The sequence below is a fragment of the Pieris napi genome, chromosome 14, assembly GCF_905475465.1.
Source record: "Pieris napi chromosome 14, ilPieNapi1.2, whole genome shotgun sequence".
NCBI classification, from domain to species: domain Eukaryota; kingdom Metazoa; phylum Arthropoda; class Insecta; order Lepidoptera; family Pieridae; genus Pieris; species Pieris napi.
The window spans coordinates 1,241,304-1,260,649 of record NC_062247.1 but is presented as its reverse complement, the minus strand read 5'-3'; the positions used below and the strand labels follow the sequence as shown (position 1 = coordinate 1,260,649).

At 35.2% G+C, this 19,346-nt stretch overlaps 1 protein-coding gene across 1 annotated transcript in view; it reads left to right on the top strand.

Annotated features, from left to right (window-relative positions):
- Window positions 1–7,104: 7,104 nt before the first annotated feature.
- The window catches only part of LOC125056009, a 71,851-nt gene continuing 59,609 nt past the window's right edge, over window positions 7,105–19,346 (top strand). Inside the window, exon 1 of the mRNA XM_047658816.1 lies at window positions 7,105–7,250. The gene's annotated coding sequence lies outside the window, so the exon portion shown is untranslated. The remainder of the gene's footprint in view (window positions 7,251–19,346) is intronic.

Sequence of the window (19,346 nt, the reverse complement as noted above, 5' to 3'; positions counted from 1 at the left end):
TCTAGCGCTTTAAGGCTTTTTAAAGATATTTCAAAAAGGTTAGTCGACATCACAGGAGACCGAAGATCTGGTAGCTACCTCGGACAAAGAATTAGTCTAGCAATTCAAAGGGGGAACGCTGCCAGTATCTTCGGAACCTTGCCTAAAGGGACTCCGTTTAATGATATATTTTAGTTTATGTTAAGTTTAGTTATTTATTTCAATGTATATTATTTTATTATTATTAGTTTATGTTTATATTTAATATTAGTTTTCTTTAATATTAATGTCAATATGTTTCAATTTTAAATTTATCCGACGTTTCTTACTAGAACTTAAGATGTCAATTCTGTTGCATAACTGTCTTGTGCATTAAATTTTTATTTATTTATATTATCATTAACACGTATACAGTGTGTTAACAGTGTGAGTATAGAGATACAAATACATGGAGTGATCATATTATACATGATCATCTATTGGGGCTCTTACCTTAGTAATAATTTACAAAGCAGTTTCACTTCTGACATGTGTACTTGGTACGCACGTATTTACGCACTTAAGTCCTTTGGACATTCCACTAGTGAAATCGCACAAATGCCTGGAAACGTGGTGATTATGATTTAACAACCTCTCCGATAAAATACAATATTTCACGTGTAGAACAAAGAGTAGTACATGTTCACGGCCAACGTGAGCCTTAGTCACCGGTCACGCTTCGTATCGCACAAGAATTTATACCCGTGACTTACCTCATTAACTTCTGTTTTATATTGTGGAGTTTTGTAACTACTGGTGATATGTATGGAGAGCGTTTTATAGACTATTTTTCTTATAGAACAGAGGTCACATGGGCAAAAGGCTCATCTGATGTTATACACACACACTCTCAAAGCCAGGCTCGCGTGCGTTTAGAAATTCTTTTTTTTATTTCTATAATATTTTTTTATTTCCAAATTTCAACACAAGAAAAACATAGATGTCTGTAAATTAGGTTTACGGACGATAGTTTAACGTGACAACGTCATAACAAAACATTGATGAAATGATTGCATTAAAATACTTTATGAATAAAATGGAATCATTTTTATTCAATTATCACTATTTTGTATGGATACAAAGAAGAAGTGAATCCTCGGACGCATAGGCCAATCGAGTCGAAGAGAGATAGATGCGGCGCACAATGAGCGATTTATTACACGTTGTCTCGTCAACATTTCAACTAAAAATATGATAAAAATATCATATTAAACAGTCGCTGTCGAGCTCTAGGTAAAAAATTATGTACTTTTTGCATAAATTAATATGAAATATGATTTACAAAAAAAGGGTGCGTGTACTTATGTACACGCGTAAGAAGTTATACTTCTTTGGCTTTTTTTTTTTTAAATATTAAATAATTAATATTTAACGTTAATAATTTAATAAAATGTAATATTTAGTATATCATTCAATTATTAATTAATATTAATAATAATTATTATTATTATTTATTTTTTTATGATATTATTCATTCAATTTAATAACTAGGTATGTTTCATAACCTTTTAACTAAGTAACAATAGGTCTTTGTGAAAAAGCATTGCTAAATTTCTTTGAAAAAACAATTAAAACTCCTTTATTTGTTTAAAAGGTACTACAAAGGTCATTATGGTCATTCAAAATTCTTGGCATAGCTGCTAACTTCACGCATATTCTATTTCTTTTTACTTGTAGATTGTCTTATTCCCATCTCGCTCGCGCACGCTCGGCGCCCGGCTGGATTAAAAAGAATTCGTTAGTGGGAAACTTCATTCTGTTAATTTTGTGTCACACTGCGCGCTCATCGTAATTTCACTCTCATAAATTTTTCATAACGCGCCTAAAGAAGTATAACTTCAATAATGTTTTCGTTAAACGAAATTTTCGTATAAAAATGTTTTGTATGGAATATGGAATTCTCCCATTCTCCTTGACTTGCTATAACAGTAAAAAAGTTCGGGAATGAATTCCTGATACATTGGTGGTGTACTTACTTTCGTGAATTCTGTTCAATAAATTACTTAAGACATTACTCATAAGTAAAAGTACTTAACATAAAATGATCTAATATTAACAGGATATAGTATTGGAAAGTAATTATGTAAAAGGAAGGAATCTAGTTGCATTTCCTCGTCACCGTGGGAGTCACGATATACATGGAACAAATTTATCGGGTATTATTTCATTTACGCTCTCTTAATATGCCGTTCTATAGGCTTTTTTATTATGTATAATAAAGTGGTTTTCTTTCATTCTTTCTTATCTTCTAACAGTGTGTGTCAATAAAAAGTATGAAGAAATATAATAAGTGTTGATATTAATGACTAAGATTCTTCATATTACATTATAATACTTTTAATATTATATTATTCGTTTTAAAATAAATTTTTATATCAGACAAGTGCTAAATGACAATAGATAACGTCCACAGAGTCCAATACTCAAATTGTCATAGTCATATGTATATGTGTTAGCTGTAAGAATACTTGTTGGTATCTTCTGAAGTACGCCCTTGACCGCACTTCTTGGAGTTGAATATTAAACATTTGCTCATGCTGCTACAGCTTGGAACTCAGACTTGCAACTGTTCAAACCACATTAAAATGTGTATACACTATTTTATTTACATTTATTGAGTCATCAATATAAATCAGTTGACACTTAAAAATCTATTTCTAAAAAACGTAAACAGACCATATAACTGTTGTGCTGTTACGGCAATAGGTTAGTGAGGCGTTAAGCCTGGAAAAAATTTGCATTTGTTAACAAACCGTGTCCGAGGGGTTTGGAGTACAGCAAGGGAATACATTTTGGTCTAAATTATTGTTAAAATAAAATAAATCAGTGGCTACAACCTCTCTATAGGTTTTGCCCTCAGATTTCTGAATCTGTTTCATGATCAATATTAAATCTAATTGGCAAGTAGACAATCAGCCAATGCCTGACACACGTCATCGACTTTTTGTGTCTAAGACATGTCGATTTCCTCACAATGTTTTCCTTCACCGTTCGAGCAAAAGTTAAATGCGCACATGAAAGAAAGTCCATTGGTGCCGGGGATCGAACCTACGACCTCAGGTATGAGAGTAGCACGCTGAAGCCTCTAGGCCAACACTGCTCAATCAATAACCATAATTGTCATATATTTTAGAAAATATATCTTGTATATGTCACCGTAAAATTGTAAACACCGTTAGATTGTAATATATCTCGCGAGATTGTAAACTGTCGAAAGATTGTGAACCTCAACGAACTGCTTACAATTTAAGGTATTATTATTCGGTAGTTATATGAAATTGTTGTGAAGTAAAATTAATCTGTAATTGACCAAAGAAGTTTGAATGATAACTAAGTTAGTGTAGTACAATCTACCGAATAATAATACGTTAAATTGTAAGCAGTACGCTGAGGTTCACAATCTTTCGACAGTTTATAATCTCGCGAGATAGATTACAATCTAACGGTGTTTACAATTTTACGTTAACATATATACTGTAGATATAGTATTACTTATAATGTGGTGAATAATTGAATAAATAAATAATGTACAAGATTTTTTGGCTTTTGACTGAATCGATAAATCTTTTTAAAGAATTTTGGGTGTTGTGTCTTCTGTATAGCCATTCTCAGACAGACAGAGAACCAATGCTGAATCTGCCTGGAGAGCAGTATACCCATCCAATTATGTGTTTTTACAATAGTATTGTTACAGTACTTTAGCCGCTCCTATCGCGCACGTGATCGCTTGAGTAATGACCGTAACAAAGCGGTTATTATATTTACATACATATTGTGACTACTTCCTCCATCGTAGTAGACAAAAGAGCTTCAATGTATGTTGTACAATATAGACACATATTGTGTCAAATATTGTCAGTACTGTCAAGGGTGTTAGCCCATCTAATAGGCAACACTCACCTGCCTGACACACGCCGTTTTTGGGTCTAAGGCTAGCCAGTTACCTTACGTTTTCCTTCACCGTTCGAGCGAATGTTAAACGCGCACATAGACAGAAAGTCTAGAGCACAGCCGGGGATAGAACCTACGATCTCAAGGATGAGAGTCGTACGCTGTTGCCAACACTGCTCTTAGAAGGAAAATTTTATCAACACAAAAAACCTAGGGTATTTGAGGGTTGTAAATAATTGCAGCCTACATTTTTGTAGTTTTTTTTTATGTAATAGGAGGCAAACGGGCAGGAGGCTTACCTGATATTAAGTGATACCGCCGCGCATGGACACTCACAATGCCAGAAGGGTCGCAAGTGCGTTGCCGGCCTTTCAAGAATTGGTACGCTCTTTTCTTGAAGGACCCTAAGTCAGTGGGCAGCTGGTTCCACAAAGTGGTGGTGCGCGGCAAAAACTGCCTTAGAAAACGCTCAGTTGTGGAACGACGGACGTCGAGGTGATACGGATGGTATTTTGAATTTTGCCTTGACGTCCGATGATGAAACTCAGCTGCGGGTATTAAACCGAACAACTCCTCTGAACACTCTCCATGATAAATCCGGTAGAAGATGCAGAGAGACCCCACATCTCTACGCAATGCCAAGGGATCAAGCCGCACGGAAAGTGACTGGTTGTCGACGATTCGAACCGCTCTTCGTTGAAGTGGAGTAAAATAACAGGCGGAGGCTTTATAAGTGACATAACTAATCGAATATAAAGCCGAATTTACATTACGAAACTAGTGTTATGCATGTTGGAATGAGTTTCATGAAAATAGATGCAGCACGTGTGAAACTACTTTAACAAAAAATAATAGTGTCGTGAAATCAACAGTATCACCAACGACATGGCTCCGTCAACATCAAAGCTTCATTTGGTGTTTTGGATCCCAAAGACACTCGTTACGCTGGTATTCGTTAATGAATTTTATATTTTTATCAACTGACCAACGTTGGTTTGCCATTTTGGCGGTCATTTAGCTGCACGATGCACTCAAACACACACGTCTGCCCTGTGCAAATGCTTTCGCGACACTAGTTTCGTGTCGCGTTTTCATCGTGAAAGTAGTTGCGTGACATTAGTTTTACAAAAAATATGCGCATGGCACGAAATTTATCCAGTGTCGCGAAACCGATGCATGCATTATGAAACTGTAAATTTACACGTGAAATTGTTGATGAAATTTATGTCATAAAACTAATTCCGAGCCACTAGTTTCGTAATGTAAATTCGGCTTAATATAACACCATACTTGCGGTCTGCGTACAGGTTTCACCTGTGAGAACAAGACAAAACCGCATCAAGGAATGCGTATAAAAACGACGAATAAATTAAATCTGATTTCGTATGAGAATTAATTGGAGGAAGACTAATTAAACAGTTGTATTTAATTTTAATTCCAGCTACCTTAATAACACTTATAAATACTAAGTTTACTTCAGATCTTGTCCAATTTGTATGCATTTAATTCGTTCCCGCGAGATATGGATTACGTCGAAATATGTTATGACATCGAAGGGACTATTTACTTATTTACACTTCGTTACCATAATATACAAAATCATACATACAAAAAAACCAGGTTACATATGTTATTAGGCCACGGGCGGCCTTATCGTTAACAAGTGATTTCTTCCAGGCAACCCTAATATGGAACAATGACAAAAGAAACACCTACAGAGGGTAAAGTACAAGAAATGCATAATTATTTAACAAAAAAACCTGTAACTATAACTAAAATTTAATAAAATAAAATCCAAATAAACAATATAAATAATAATATGTATAAACAAAAATGTTAAAGCTAATCCAAAGGTTAATTAAGTCAAAATTAATATGTAAAAGTAGTAGCTAATTACGAGGCAGAACAAAAATGATCAAAAAGAAGATTTTTAAATAGATTTAAAGACTGAGCTCGTCTGATATCAATTGGCAAGGAATTCCATAGCAGGATACTTTGCTCAATAAAGGAGGAGTGATAGAGTTCAGTTTTATGAGTAGGAGTTTCAAGAATTAGATTGTCTAACTACTACTCATATTTCGTCGTAAGCACCGATAGCCGTAACAGCCGATGACGTTGTTATTAAGTACCTAATACAATAGAATTCAGCCGGGACCTTTGATTTTCGTCAATATAACCGGTATAAAGGATGTCGTCGTAAACGGTTTTGACCAATACTAAAATTATAATTTAATTTTCGCTCATCTACAGTCACTTCGCTGTTCATGCGACCCTAAATCTCCAATACGAGAAACTTCTACCCCTCTCTTTTCTGAACCACTTTTGTTGCTGGATTTCAGCTGGTGTAAGTCCTCCAAAATCCGCCTACATAGCGCTTAATATATACATACAAAAAATCGATTGTCGTTTTCGTATATGATTGAAATGATATATGAATGCTATGATATGTTATGGGCTTAGATTGAAATAAAAAGTAATGAACCGACGAAAATATCTATTGTTATTAGATATTGATTGACGTAAGTAAAATCGCTGATGCATTACGACGATTTGAATAGTAACAATATTTCTTTGATCTCAAGTGGCCCACACACCATAAATGCTTAAAATAAAGAGGCTTCCGTTCATAACTAATCTGATTAGAATTTACGCGCCATTAGTATTGAATTGAAAAACAAACTTCATGGAACGCATCAACGCATGCGCGCGGGGTGAGGCGCAAGCGATCTGTGTAAATGCATCAAGCGTCGCAGCGCTTGAAGTAAGTAAGTGTTTAAGCTAAAGCTGTATCTGAGAGACATTTTGAAATTTTTATATGAAAATTGTTACCATTTTTTCATTTAAATGTAAATACATATATCAATACAAACCTACACTTAATTTGTTGTTTGATTTTGAAGTCCGCTATTATTATTTAGTTCACACCAATATTTTATCTAACTAGTCAATTTTGCTGTGTAATTATTATTTATAAAAATTATGTAACAGTACTTTATATTTATATTTTAAGGTCCTATGCGTTGATACTATATTTTGTTATAATTGTTAAATGATAAATAAGTTTTTATTTCCTTATAAAGTCATAGATTATAATATTCAGTCTAAACTAAACGTTTGCTGAGCGCATAACATAAAGCGCTGATTGTTTTTCTAGAGTTGTAGAGATTAAGCGAAGCTCATTCCGCAATCCGCGCCGAACCGTCGTGCGCGATAGTTGTGTCGCGCCGTTTGTCGTATCGTGCGCTTGATTATGTGCGTGTTTCTGTGACATGTGCTCTGTTGATTGAGTGACGCCCTGGAGGGCTGATTTGTGCTTATTGTATTCGGAATTCTTTTATTTGGTAAGTCTGGCCTTTAGCATTGTCGGTTAGCCACATAAAGGGCTAAGCTACTAATTTTAATTGTTGTTTAATTGACAGTTCCTTTACTGACCTTGTAATGACCACTTAAAGTAAATTAATGACTTTCTTAAAACTCTTATGCGGAAGATGGGTCTTATAAATTTGAAGTTAAATATATGTTCTATTTATTTTATGACTTTAAATAGCGTATTGATTATTTTGACTTAGACAAAGTTGATTATTTTGTAAATTATTGAATGTTTTTGATTTTTTAAACTTTGTATTATTATCGAAATCGACTTTTGGCATAGTTATGATAATATGTATTGCATAGTATGACGACACCTAAGACTGCAAGCATGAATCACAAAAATCCGCGTCAACTTAAGGTATTTATTTTATAAAGGTCTTCTGAGTCATTGAACTACTTTCTTGATCCAATCACTTGGGTTTTTGGACTACTTAATATTAGCTATATAAAGCGTCTGAATAGCTCATGACTGGTATTGTATTAAGCGATATATTTTTGTTTTAAATTTAGGTATGTTTAGTTTTTTACTTATTTCACAGAGGTTCGCGCTTTGTAACTTTAGATTTTTAAATAGGGTACTAGCTGCCTACTGTGATTTTACTTAGCATACCTTTAGTACATACCAACATGGAACATTTTGCTATGCTACCCCAGAGACTGTTCGGTTTTCCGGAATGAAAACTATTTAGGATTTTCTGTGATTTTTCTCTAAATAAACCTCAGAGTTCAAGTTATAAGTTCTTAACTAACAAATAAAAAAATAAGGTTTGATCGTAGAGAGATGAAAATTAAGGGTTGTATGTATTTTTGTATGCCGTGTCATAAAAAAATAAAAAGAAAAAAAAAATTATTGGAGTGGACACCTGCTATCACTTAGGGGTTTGAAAGATAGATAGTAGCCGATTCGCAAACTTACTGAATATGCATAGAAAATTTCTTAAGAATCGGTCAAGCCGTTTCGAAGGAGTATGGGAACGCACATTGTGACACGAGAATTTTATATAATAGACTAGCCGTTTCGCGCCCGCTTTGCTGGACGAATTAAAATAAATTTTATGTTTCATTATTTTATTTTTTTTCATATTTTTATTATTCTTCTTTTTAACTTCCTTCTTTTTCTTCCCGCTAAGAAAATTGAAATATTTCGAAAATCGAGTTTTTAACAGATGTTGACGTTTAGAGGTTCTAGGAAGCCTCCCCGAATGTTTCCGCGGTGAAGTCCGTATGGATAAATTTTCATAAAAGTAAAACAGCAATAAAAAAATGAAGGAACGTTAGAATTCAAATAAATAAATTTAAATAAATAGCCATAAACCATCTAGGAAAAATTTCGCATCGAATGGTGGTAGTTTCATGTCGATACGATCAGTGGTTTAGGCGTGATTGAGCCTCAAACGAAGACCATTTTCATTATATATACCTATATAGATAGATATATATATAGATAGATATGCCTAAATATTGTGATACATAGAGCACTGCTTTATCATCGTATTCAGCATGAAATACGTTTCTTTACCATGCAATTAGCCGTAGAAGTCTTGTGGTCGGACGTGTGCCTGGGGTGCCCCTTAAGTAGACACTACGCCCCAAAGAGCCCCTTCGAGAAGCGTGTGTGGGCTAAAGGTCTTTTTATTTTGATGCTAATTATACTAAAGAACAAGATCCGTTATGTACATACATTTATATTATGCACTTATAACAATGTTTTGTCCTTGTTTTATTTGCTATTATTCAACTAGCATGTAAAACAATCATCGTGGTGATTCATGCAATTTGTGTGCTTCGAAACGTGTAATTTTAAAAAGAGTTACCATACTAAAAATAGAAGTACTTATCTATGGTACTTATACACAAATCTAAAGCTGGTTTCCTTCAATGTTTTATATATACGTAACGTGTTTTACATATAACACTGAGGGTAAAAATAGATTTAAAAAATAAAACTCAGTGTGTAGTATCTCTAATATATGTAATATTAATGTGTACTATTTCCATTTACTCACTCCGCTGGAACTGCGACTAAAATAATTACAAGTTTTTGACCGATTTATATATGTACAATGTATACAAAATCCGAAGGAGTTTTTAATTCAAGTATTTATAGGCTTAAAAATTCCCCTAAATAATCTTTGACTGTTAGTTTATTGTTCTACATAAGAGAGTGTAATACAATCGAAATGAATAGTATCAATCAATAATACTGACATAATTAAATGGAGGAGGGCTGACGGCCTTATCGCTTTCGAGCGATCTCTTCCAGGCAACCACTGTGAGAAAAAACAAACATATGTAAACAGTGATAAGGACAATATTAAAAAAAAGGCCACATGAAAAATAAAAAGTGCACATGTATCACGATAATTTTACATCAGTTAGTAGGAAAGTTAGGGATACGATGTGGACAGGTAATGTTTGTACAGTATTAAGGCCCTATCCCAGCACGAATTGCTGTGTCAGTGTCTCGGGGTAGACTGCGGTCGGCAGTGGAGAGCTGGAGCACTGAGGCGCGACGGCTCGTAACAACAATTAGTTATGTTAAACATTAAATTAATGTGATTTTATCAATTTATTCTGAAATGGATTACTTGGCTTGCGATAAAATATATAGTGTAAATTATAATAAAACTATAAATATAAAAAATTATAATATAAACTATATAAACATTTTCGTCATAAAATGAATTCAAAGTATCAAAAATTGGCTATGTTTGGATTTCTTTTCTATCAAGCAAAGTTATTTGAATCGTATATCGATCTTTCAAAATGGATACATTAACTACTCAACTCCACCATATATATTTTTTCCATTCGCCCTACCTCAAGAAACGATGACGAAAAATGGAAAGAAACAATGTACTTTTATGGAGTTGCGCGACCATATAGGTCTTTAATAGTAACTAAGTTTTTTTCCAAATGCAAAGACTATAAGACTATTAGGCCCTAACACACCTCCCTGGGCAACCACATTTGTAGTTGATTCGACTCTGAATCTTACTAAAAGTTTATTCATACAATTACTAGTTTTGTTTTATCGTAAAATCGGACTTCACTTGTTTCAATTCGACGAAGAATCATTGTTCTACTACTTTATGCCGCCTTGGTAATTGAAATTATTTTATAGTTACTATTAAACGTGTTTTTCCATTAGACTTACATAATAGGACAAGCCGTTGTTTAACTCCTAGTCTTAACCGACAAAAGCTACACTTTGTATTTTTTTAATGACAAATATATGCGCTGGCCCACACTAGGGGCTGTATCCCTGGTGTCTCCAGATTCCATGGTTAATATTTGTGAATGATGCTCAAGTTTCTCAGCATATGTGCTGTTCATGAATGTATGTCTAGAAATTTATCGGGAACTAAGTCATATCGAAAAATTCCACTAGGCACGGTCCAAGTTTCATAAAGATCAGTTTGGTTTTTCAAATTTGAATGAAATTTGTATTAAAATACAAATTTAAAAAAAAATTGTAGAAAACGTGAGCAGCGCTCCTTGAACGTTATTCGAACAGATAATCATAGTAAACAGATAATCGCATTAAATGCGTGATTAATAATTTTAAATTCAGAATAATTAATTAATTACTCTGAATCTACTATTAATCTCGTGTTGTTGGATACTTCGTTTCGCGTCATTAACTCGAAGAAACTCGGAAAACTGCCCGATTTCTAATATATTTCAAACCTATAAATGCGAGGCTATATACGATGACGTTTAAATGCGCTAACAAAATTATTCCGACCGCTAAGGATATATGCAACCTCTCATCATCCACAGGGACTTCCCGACAAAAAAGGCCCGTAGGACTTGGATCCGGATGATCCAATCACCGTAGCAAATGACAAATTAATTAACACACCTTTACTACGTACTTCGCTCACTCCAGAGCGCTTTCGTCCTGCATTTCAGGCGTTTAACCACCCCGCGACAGCCCATGCCGAGGTTCGATGCCCTACGGGGGGGTTACGGGAAAAATCCCATCTCGGCTACTGCGCCAAAAGAGCCCGAACTGGCCCTTAAAGCCAACAGCATGATTCCAAGGTCAAGGATCCTCCATTCAGATTGGAGGCAACGACACAAAAATTTTCCTCCGTAGGTCATTGGGTAGGTTTCATTGCAATTGAAAAGAGTGGTGGAGTTTCTAGCCAGTTCTTCTTGTCCCCTCTACGCCCTTAACTTGCGAACTGGAAGTAAATCGGACGTCCGCCGGTCCACAACTGAGCGTTTTTCAAAGTAGTTTTGCAGCGCACCACCACTATGTGGAACCAGCTGCCCACTGAAGTATTTCCGAAACAATTCGACTTAGGGTCCTTCAAGAAAAGAGCGTACCAATTTTTAAAAGGCCGGCAACGCACTCGCAAGCTCGCTGGTCCATGGGCGGAAGTATCTCTTAACATCAGGTGAGCCTCCTGCCCGATTGCCCCCTGTTCTATTAAAAAACAAGGCTAATTTAAAATCAATTTAACATTTTTTCTGTTGACGTTCATAAGTGTACTTGGTTACCTATATGAATAAAGTTATTTTGAGTTTCAGTTTGAGTTTGGTCAACCTGGCGGTATTCCTTCCATAACATAAGTGTAATCGCGACTGCTAGTGTCCCATTTGCGTCAGTTAACATTGTTAATAACTAATTTGTACCATAAAAAACAATGTATTAAATGCAGCAATTATAGCCCTTGTGTAAAATGTCTCATGATTGTTGGAGTACATTGATCTATTTTCTCTTATGGGAAAACTATTGTTTTTCAAAACCGTTATTCAGAAAAATTGCAGTTTCTTTCATTAACGTCTAGATTTGAAGTAAGGTCTTAATTACTTATAAGAAATAATGAATTTAAAACTTATTGAATAATTCAAAGTAACTTTCAAGGCCGTAGAACTTACGAAACACCTATCGTTTGACTGTGATTGAACAGCTTCTCTAGTCCAATCACAGATACGCGACAAGACATCTTTCGACCAATTTCAAACTCAAACTCAAAATATCTTTATTCAAGTGGGTAACCAAGTACACTTTTGAATTGTCAAGTTAAAATAATTGTAAATTTACATTTACTACTAGTTCGCAAGCCAAGGGCGTAGAGCGGGTAAGAAGAACTGGCAAGAAACTTTCCGCCACTCTTTTTAATCGCCAAATATTGTCATACAAATTGTTGTTTGTCATACAATCACCAAGCGTCGCCATTATCTTTACATTTGTTAATTATAATTACATTTTCGGTTGCATTTTAAATTAAAAATATGTTTTTATTACAATTTATTCAAAACTTCATGTCTGAGATAACGATATGTTTATTTAGGATTAGAACCGACATTCCAGACTTATCAAACAAACGCCCCTTATTCACATTGATTGGCGTTAACACCCACTGCTCTGATAAAAATGCGAGCAGTGGCTTCAGCGTGCAACTCTCATCCCTGAGGTTCGAACTCCGGCTGTGCACCAATGGACTACCTACTGCCTATGTGCGCATTTAACACTCGCTAGTACAGTGAAGGACAATATCGTGAGGAAACCGGCATGGCTTATACCTATAAGCCGACGGCGTGTGTCAGGCACAGAAGGCCTACTTGCCTACTAAGAAAAGCAAAACGATCACGAAACAGATGTGGGACCGTTCAAGTATTACGTCACGCAATTTTTACGTACTCGTATATATATATAATAATTGAACGCTCCCTATCTAAGGCCAAGTACTATGCGCTCCGATATTCTCTTTTAGAATTTACATGGAGATTATTCGAGCTCAAACCGTTCTAGAACACCAATTACCCTTTTCTGTTTGGACATCCCGAAAATCTTGTAAAACATTGAAGGTGTGTGGATGGACATTAATTATTCAAAATATTTTGGATAAATATATTTATTAGTCAGAGATAGCACTCCAGCAGTGAGAATTTCATATCAAACCAATTTGAGATAAATACACATTTTTAGTTCGGCTACTATTTTTTCCATATCGCATATTTAACACTCAAAGTTGTATTGTTGAGTTCAGACTTGTAAGTTTGACACAAGGTGTCGAAAGAGCCACCCAGAGCGTGTGACTCGGGTGCATTGTGTAAAATTTCACACAAAAATGCAATGTGTAGCAGAAATGGCGAGTGCTTTTGCACAAGAGGTTCGTTCACATTAATAATAATAATGAATAATAAAAGCCCATTTAATTCCCAATCATTTATCGTTAATATGCTAATATACTTTCCTTTAGTTCCATTGATCGGAACCCCTTCATGAGTAAAGGCCTCCTCCAGGTTTTCGAAATATCTCTCTCCATGACATGGCTCCATCCCTTCCTGCTAACACACACACAATCTTTCACATTACAGTTGTAAACATCCTATACACAATTATGGGTCTCTTGCCTCCTACACACAATGTTGCCATAGCTGAGTTCCTGGTGGAGTGGCTCGAACGTCGAAGTTTCATTGATGCGGTCAAGTAGAACTGAACTGATTAAGTGTTATCATGTTAACATATAGGTACTTACAATTAACAGTGTTATTGTAAGAGGTTATTTTTATGGCACAGGTGGCACGTTGAATAAAGTGAAAACTTGGACACTTACAATGCCCGGGCCTAGTGTTTCAGGCTCCTCGGAAATATCTCTAATGGTAGCTGGTTCGTCAGAGGTGGTGCGCGGCAGAAAGCGCTGTGTGACATTGATTGTTGTTGAAGCAGTTTAGGAGATTCCTGGCGAAGATTTACATCGAGTATGACTCAAATACTTACATAATTCACTACGAAGTCTTAAGTAACTGTGATGATATTAATTGACGTCAAAATTCCCGGAAAATCTCTAGTCGTGACTCATGCGGTCATGATTAATATTGACAGTTCGCGCTTAATCATACTATTAGTTTTCCATTCAACTTTTAATTTACAATCGATCAATTGTTAACATTCATTTATGTACTTAGGGAGCGTTCATGTATTAGGTACCGGACCCCCCTCCCCCCCCCCCGTAACGCGCCGTAACGTTTTCCTGTACCCAATAGTAAAACGTTTCGTGACCACCTAGTGACTCTTTATTCCAAAAAGTTACCATTATGTGGTGTAAAGTACCTACTGGAAAGTCGAAAATAATATTAACAATAACGCGAACAAGACGAGCGGAAGAAGATGAGAGAAGAGGAGAGGAGAGGAAGATCAGCCTACTGTGCCACACACGCATTAGGTGGCAAGCAAGCCGGTTTCCTTACGATATTTTCCATCACCGTTCGAGCGAATGTTAAATGCGCACATAAAAAGAAAGTCCATTGGTGCAGTCTGGGATCGGACCTACGACCGGAGGGAGTCGCACGCTGTAGCCAACACGGCTATTATAATTTACAGGTACCTCAAGAAAATCCATCAACAAAAAGTGTTGCAAACAAAACCAAAACTTGTCCAATAACGGCCCGTTGACCTTCCGAAACCGTTGATTAGCGGAAATAATTAAAGGAAATTAACTAAAACAACGTGAAAGTACGTTTTAGAAATCGGTTTCACGCTCACGCGATGTCGCGTGCGCATCTTTTCTTTATTTGGGCTTTACAATTATTTTTTTCTCATTACATGTGAAGGGTACAGGGAAAGAAGGATCACTGTCAACTGGTACTCAGTACTCGGGTCTGTACATCATGCTCGTTTTCTTTGTCATCTCGAAAGCAGTACTCGACTAGAAGACATTTTTTTTTCCGTTATTTTTGTACGTACAAAAGTTTTTAAGTTATATTAAACATTGGAAACGTTTCAATAACAGTTTGATCCAAAACCCGTATTTAACTAAGATAACTAACCAAACATATAACTGGGTTAAATTTAACCCGTTCGTATTTGAACTGATATGCTTGATAAGGGCTATTTGGTATTTGCATGGCATTGCATCTAAATCTAAATTTGTAAATACAGCGAGGAAATGCGTTAAACTTATCAAATTTGATCAATTAGTTTTATTAATACTATGTAGGTTAAGACAATTGTAAATTATATTTGATTAAAGTGGCTTTTATGATAAAAAATAAAAAATCATACAAAATTAACCAGTTACGTCCGTTTTAACTTAAGGTTTTAACTTAAGGAGCAAACGGGCAGGAGGCTCATCTAATGTTAAGTGATAAGCCGCATCCGTAAACAACCACATTGCCATAGGCTATTAAAAATTGGTACGCTCTTTTCTTGAAGGAGCTCTTTTGATCATAGCGTAAACACAATTTAATAGAATGAGAGGAAATAGTACTGTAGTAAAGATTACAATTAAACTAATTTAATTTTTAAAAGGCTTAAACTAAAATATAACTGTTAATTATCAGTTTTAAATTAAAAAGAATAACCGATTACATAATATGTACAGTATGTGTACAGCGTGTGTCCCTCATTCCTGAGGTTGTAGGTTCGATCTCCGGCTGTGCACTAATGGACTTCTTTCTATGTGCACATTTAACAATCGTTCGAACGGTGAAGGAAAACATCGTGAGGAAACCGGCTTGCCTTAGACCCAAAAAGTCGGCAAGTGTCAAGCACAGGAGGCTGATCACCTACTTGCATATTAGATTGACTAATTATCGTGAATCATACAGAAATCTGAGGCACAGACCAAAAAGGTTGTAGCGCCACTGATTTATTTATTTTTGTAAACAAAAACTCTGAGCCGTGTTATTCGAGGCTTGTGTAAGATTTTTGTCTTTCCACAGCCTATTATTATGTCGTAATAACCCATCATATTGTGAAGTCCTTGTCAATTTAAATAATCAACGCGGTAAACGTGTTTCCAATTTGCACATTTGCAGTCTGTTGAAATTTACGCTATCAATCCATAAATTGTAGAAATTCCCGCCAGTATTAACGGTATTTCGACCAAGGCTTTACTTACTTATAAAGACCGTTAAAAAGAATAATGACCGAATACTTGGCGTTGCGTAGAGATGTATTCAGATAAGTTTCATCTTCGGAGGTTGAGGCAGAATACGAAATTCCACACGTCCAATCACTTCGACGTCCGTCCTTCCACAATTGAGCGTTTTTTCAGGCAGTTTTTGCTGCATGTGGAACCAGCAGCCCACTGAAGTATTACCGAACCGATTCGGGTGCTTAAAGAAAAGAGCGTACCAATTCTTAAAAGGCCGACAACGGCAAAGAGCCCTCTGTCATTGAGAGTGTCCGTGGGCGGTGGTATCACTGAACATCAGATGTGTTAGGGCTACTATTAAAACATGAAAAAAGTCGCAATAATTTTCGGACAATACTGACTGGGATATGATCAGGAGTCCTCATCTGTGGAACACTAACCGCTAGCCACGTGATATAGAGTGGACTGCGACCAAAATTCTGAAATATATAATTTCAAGATAATTCACCAGAAAGCATATTTCATCACGACAGCTTCAATAATAAAAAGAAACTTCCTTCATACAAACTAAAAAAGCTAATATTTTGTCTCCTAATGTCAATTGCTTTGAGTATTTTAAAGATAATTATATAAATATAAATTAACAATTGATAAATAGTTTTAAAACAAATTTAAAAAGTTTGGTCCCTGTGGCAGTACCTGGCATAACTCTGCCAGCATTTCCTCGCTATATTGCGATACCTATTCGTTGAGGAAAGCACCAGCTCTGGGGTCACTGGCACTGTCTACCACGTACTTAAATCTTTTAAGTTTAATATTGTAAATACTGTATATTTGTGTGTTGGAAATATAAAATATATAGACATATGTTTAATAGAGACGTGATTGTTGATAGTTTAATTCGTAAGATTGCTTGGAGCCGGTAGCATGGCGCCGACTGTTTCAATTGCCAACAGCTGCCGGCGTTACTCATCCTTAAGTAATCATCATCATAGATGTATAAATCTATATAAGACTAGTACATATACTATTTACATATCTTGTTTATACAAGAGTCTAAATCCTTTAACTGAAGTATTCTTCCGTATAGTGTAAATGAAGGAAAACATCGTGAGGAAACCGGCTTGCCTTAGACCCAAAAAGTCGACGGCGTGTGATTAGGAGGCTGATCCCCTACTTGCCTATTTGATTGACAAATGATTAAGAAGTAGATACAGAAATCTGAGGCCCATAGCAACCTAAAAAGGTTGTAGCGCCACTGTTTTTTCTAACAAACGAAACGTCAAATTTATACTAAATAATATGAAGGTAAAGAGTGTGTTGGGTTGGGTTAATTCCATCCTTTCCATCTCAACGCCTGGAGTTCTATAATACGGCGCGTTTTAAGGCACTTTCTGATACGCACCACCTCTTTGTGGAACCAGCTGCCAGTAGTATATATAGTATTACTAAACCTATACTGCTAGGGGGTGTCCATGGGCGGGGGTTGTCACTTTAAAGAGCAGGTCTCGTTTGCCTTCTGTATTTTATTCGTCAAAGAAATAATTTTATTATTTAAATTGTACTTATGTCTATTAGATATTATTGTATCATCATATTTAACAAGAAATTTTAAATATTTTAAGAAATTTTAATCTAAAATGGTTCAAAATATTTAACGTCCGGTATTAAAATTGGTAATGTCTACGAACGCAGTAAATAATCTATGTTTTATCTATTCTCTATGGTTTATCAGCGAACCCACAGGCTATAAATCTTTATCAGCTCGTGGTTTTGTAATTTATGGTTTATGACTTTAAATAGAAATTTAGGCGCGATCATTGACATTTATGAGTTTAATTTTAACTGATGTTATCTTTAATGTTTTAATAGTTATTTGTTTAACAAGTATTACGTAAGCACTATAAGGGGGTAGAGGGTCTTTGATTTTCTTATTTTTGATGACATGGGGGTGGATCTAGATGGTGATTACGTCTGCAGTAATTAGATAAGATTTCAGAGTTTTGCATGCTTTTTCTGACTAGTAGGATACGTAATTGTAGTAAATTTGTAAATAATATAGGTATAATGTATAAATAGGATATATGGTCAGATTTTTTCTATATTTTATATTGCATCGATTCTATCAGAAATATATAAGAAATTCTTTTGATATCCTTAAAAAGTTGTACTTGATAAAAATATTATATTCTGTCTAATTAAAAAGAATTTGTTCAACGAATAAGCCATACGGTTTCCGTAAGAGTGCCTAGTGTCTAAATCTGAGATTTTACGGTCCTATCCCCTGCTGAACATATACGAATTATCGTAATAATTGTGTAATTAACACTTGAAAGATTATAATCTAACTATAAACCCTCCGAAGGATTTAAACAGATAGGAGAGACTCTTGAACCTTTCCCCTTATTTACGAATTAATATAATATATTGTATGTATGTAAAAAATAAAAAATAATAAGTGTGTATCTTTTGTAAGGATGAGTTTAAGACATTCTGAGGCTTAATTATTAGTATTATTTTCAACACACACAGTATTTACAATATCTTAACCTACATAGTAATAATAACCAAAAATAATTAAATAGAAAATTAATACAAATTCAAAAAGTTTGGTCCCTGTGGCAGTGTTCCTTTAGTGCGCCATTTCCTCGCTGTATTGCGATACTTTCGTTAAGCGAGGAAAGCACCAGCTCTGGGGTCACCGGTACTATCTACTTACTTAAATAATTTAATCAGCGCCTATGCACTTGAGCCCCACAGCCCAAGATCTACTCCAAAGGAAACAAAATTATATTTTGAGGAAAGACATATTTGAGCCGCTTTTATTATTATTACCTATATTTTTTTATTATTATAACAATTGTATACTGCAATAATCTTGAGAACTATTATACCCGTATGTGAAAAACTTATTACATTTAGCTTAGTCTCGACTTTAAATCTTACTCTTATAAAGGATTTCTTAACATTTTTATTTCTATCCACTTGAAAACGCAATAACGGATGCAAATCGCTGAACGAAAAACGAACAGTCATTGTTCATTTATCAAAGATCAAATGTTCCGCTCTGAATATTCATCTTAAGCTTGCTCTAAATTCCATAGTTATAGTAGGTAACACATTTATTTGCAAATCTTATAACGTATAATGGCCCGCACTTGCGAGCTTTTGCTAAAGTGGCCATGGGCGTTATCACTTAACATCAGGTATCTCACCTGTTTGCCCCCT